We start from the raw sequence: 3,800 nt of genomic DNA, 5'->3' as shown, positions 1-3,800 counted from the left end.
TTCTTCAAGCGGACACTTCAATTATGAACCCCACAAAAACACATTTGTGACAAATCGAATTTGACAGGATTCAAGTTTAGATTGAACAACAACATGGATTTAATAACAACCAACCTGGTGATGATGATGATGAGGATGAGTTCGATATACTAGAACCTATAGATAATTGATGTACTAATTTAAGTCTTGATTTGAAGTGTTGCATTTTAATTTGATATGTTGTTTTTGCATTCACTTAATATTAGTTTGAAATGAAAAGTTAATTAATTTAAAATCTTATTGCAGTATACGTAAATATGTTTCGCTCATTAACTTAATATTGAATAAAACAAACTATAAACAAATTAATAGTTTAAACTAAAGTACATAACTTATTAATTATGCCCACCCGCTCTTCCGTACTCTGTCGAAAGATTCATTCTCAGGTCTTTTCTTACACTGTCATACAGATTCTAGTTATGAACGTAATGAGTCATTTGCCCATAATTTTTTGCAGGAATGCTTCTTTGTGGTTGAATCTCAGGCCTCAAATCTTCATCTTCATAGTTATTCCACTCCTTATCGCGACGGGTTTCCTGAATTACCATGTTATGAAGAATTATGCAAGTGACCATAGTCTTGTGCATTTCACGAGAACTCAACCCACGATATGGCCGACAAACGATAGCGATCTTCCTCTTCAAAATTCCAAAATGGCGTTTCACGTCCTTCCTCACCGCCATTTGGCGTTTGTTAAAATGACGGTATTGGATGGCCCAATGCACCGACAGGGGGGGGGGGGTGACACATTGAATCAAGGTTGACCATTATGGGTATCTACCATTGACCATTCACAAGATAATACCCATGAGTGTACAGATGGCATTGATCATGAAATGAACTTGGGGACAAATTTCATACTTCAGATATTCAAACAAAGGCGACTTGTGCAAAACATTAATATCATTTTATGAACCCGGAAGACCAAAATAAAGTGTCATATCCAACAATCATAGAAACAACAAGTTCAAGTATAACAGTTGGTTTCAGATAATGACACTTATACTGACCGACCCAATAAATAGTGCATAATTACCATACACAATGCATACAATCAAGACTACCTAGTATTCTTAGAAATCCCCTATCCGCATTCTCACTCAATATTTGTCTAACATTTTCCTCGGTTGGTTTTCGTAAATATGTTGAACCAATTAATTATTACTCCGCAAAACAATGAAAGGTAAGGGAATGAAGTTGTTTTTCCCATACGAAGGTACTCATCATTCGCATCCCCTGGTTTCCATAACCTAAAATCCTTAAAGCCGAAGTAACTTTTTGATCATAACTATGACCTCTAATATCCAGTGCATCAAACTGATAAATAAATTGAGGTTCTAATCGAGAAAGCGGTTCAATAATCTTTTTCACTAGATGCCGAGGCATGTGGAATCGACGTTGGAACTCTTGATCTGAGTACACAAAATTGGGAAGAAAATAATCGTGCATCAACTTCTGGTGGTAAAATTCCCTACCTCAATACGTATATCTTCATGGGAATACTTCTTTTGGCTTTGAAACTCTAGGTATATTTGGCCTGAATGTACCAACATCAAAGCGTCGGTTAGTTTATTATCTTCATCTTTTTCATCGTCAAGTTCTTACAACCTCCTTTGGTGCATTTCTTGATATAACTAAACCGATTCATAATAACATTCCTCTCTTTATTTGATCTCGCCATTGATGATTACGAAATTTAAAATTGCGGATACAAATACGGAAATTAGTAAACAAAATTTGGTAAATATATGTAGAAATAGGAGTGAGTAATTTGAAGAAGTATATGGGCGTATATATAGGAAAATAGGGGGATATAACCGTTATAAGGTAGCCGTTTAGCGATATAATGTCAAACGAGCGATGGTAACTATGACGCCAACAATATTCACATTATCACCATCACTTTAATAAATAACTATCGTTAGAAACTCTGTCCCTCATTGGTTTTTCCATAATGGCGCAACTCGTGTGCCATGCCAACTGGTATGTCAAACAGGTTCTTTTAAATTTAAGTATTTTTCCCTTTTTATCCTTTTAAATGTAAAGTCCGTTATTTTTTTTTCTTTTTTTTTTTATCGATAAAGATTGAATGTGGATGGGGGTTAAAACCGAACCACGGTGACCCCTAAATGCCACTTCTTACCGGACCATCCCTAAATGCATCATTTTCCACTTACTGGACCATCCCATTTCTTGGTTTCCGCACCCCCCGAAATGTTTCTTCTTTTACCTTTCACGGAAATGATTCAAATGAAGACGATGAACACACGTTTGTTCGATTAGTCCCTAATCTTCAACGAAGATTTTCCTCTTCACAATGGAATAGGAAAGAAGGATTGAATTTGAAGATTGGACTACAGCAGGTTCCATTTTGAGGTTAGTGTTAAACTGATTCAGTTCTACATTCACACGATTGCTTTCAGTTTAGTGTTGTTAGTTATTTGAGCTCAACAAATGGCAATTTATTGGATTTAGCCGATTATCGTTCTCTTGGATTTGTTCGCTTAACCCTTCTCTTTTAGGGGTTTTTTGATTTGTTTACTTCTGTACTGAATTTTGTGTCATTTATAAATTAGGGTTTTCGATGAAACCCAATTAGTTAGTACGGGTTAATTCTTAATTTTGCTGTGAATGTGGTATTTGCTATTGCCTTTTAAAGTATTAGCTGATGATTGGGGTATGTTAGGTTGAAGTGAATTGGCATGGATTGAGGATTGTGTACTCAAGGACTAAACGTTTTTTGTGCTTACCACTCTTTAGGAGAGGTTGTAGTGTTTTCTAGTTTTAAAACATGTAGGACAGATGAACCGGCAAAGAGTGAAAGGTTGGTTTCTTGAAATTTTCCTGCTTGGTGTTTTGAGAATTAATGGGTTTGCCTTTACGTGTACTTATGTTTCTAAGTTGTGTTTGAATTGTAGCTTAATATTGTTTTCTTTTTGGTTTTGCATTTTAATGAAAAAGTGCTGACTTCTTCTGCTTACAGGTATTGAGAAAACTTGTGGATGATGCATCAAAGTTTTTGAACGAGTAAGTCACAAAAGCTGTGGTTATAGTAACTGCCTTCCTCAAAGGACAGCCACAAAGGATGCTGGAAGAAGATTGCTGGATTAGAGGTTATTTGTATCATCAACGAGCCAACTGCTGCTTCATGGTCCTTAGGTTTTGAGAAGAAAACCAATGAAAATCAATCCTAGTGTTTGATCTTGGTGATGGAATTCTGATGTATCAGGTACTTCACTATTTGAATTTCGAAGTTATTTATGTGCACTTTCATTGTGTCATATGAGTGCATGTATTGTCTTCCCAAATATTGTTTCATATGTAGAAAAAAAAGGCTTTTTGAAGACGTTTAATTCACAAACAGGCTAGTTAGATGTGAGAATGGAGACGTTGATGAATCTTGGTTTCAGTTATCTGTGGGTTAAGTGTATGGAATACGGATGCTTTTGAGATGTTGCTGAATGTTCAAAGGCTTGAGAATCACGACTCCAATTTTTTCTTGAGCATCAGTGTTAAACAAGTTTGTATCTAATATGCCTCTCTGCCTCTGTAACAGTTCTCGAAGTTGGTAATGGAGTATTTGGGGTGGTAACTACCTCTGGAGATACTCATTTGGTAGGGGCTGACTTCGATAGGGTAGGTGCAAGCTTTCATTTGTGATATGTGTGTAAAATCATTATTCTGGTTGCAATTGCTGAGTCTATGAATTTTCAATGAACAGAGAATTGTTGATTGACTTGCTGCCAGCTTTAAGAGAGACA

At 36.0% G+C, this 3,800-nt stretch overlaps 1 long non-coding RNA gene across 1 annotated transcript; it reads left to right on the top strand.

The window, feature by feature from the left end:
• Nucleotides 1-2,201: 2,201 nt before the first annotated feature.
• Nucleotides 2,202-3,523, top strand: LOC113350446. Its single transcript, XR_003360848.1, has 3 exons — nt 2,202-2,415; nt 3,023-3,268; nt 3,404-3,523. It is a non-coding gene; the product is annotated as an uncharacterized LOC113350446 (long non-coding RNA).
• The last annotated feature ends 277 nt before the right edge of the window (nt 3,524-3,800 follow it).

This window comes from Papaver somniferum, chromosome 2 (assembly GCF_003573695.1).
Source record: "Papaver somniferum cultivar HN1 chromosome 2, ASM357369v1, whole genome shotgun sequence".
Classification (NCBI taxonomy): Eukaryota; Viridiplantae; Streptophyta; class Magnoliopsida; order Ranunculales; family Papaveraceae; genus Papaver; species Papaver somniferum.
The sequence above is the reverse complement of the archived record's forward strand: the minus strand, read 5'-3'. Positions and strand labels throughout refer to the sequence as shown.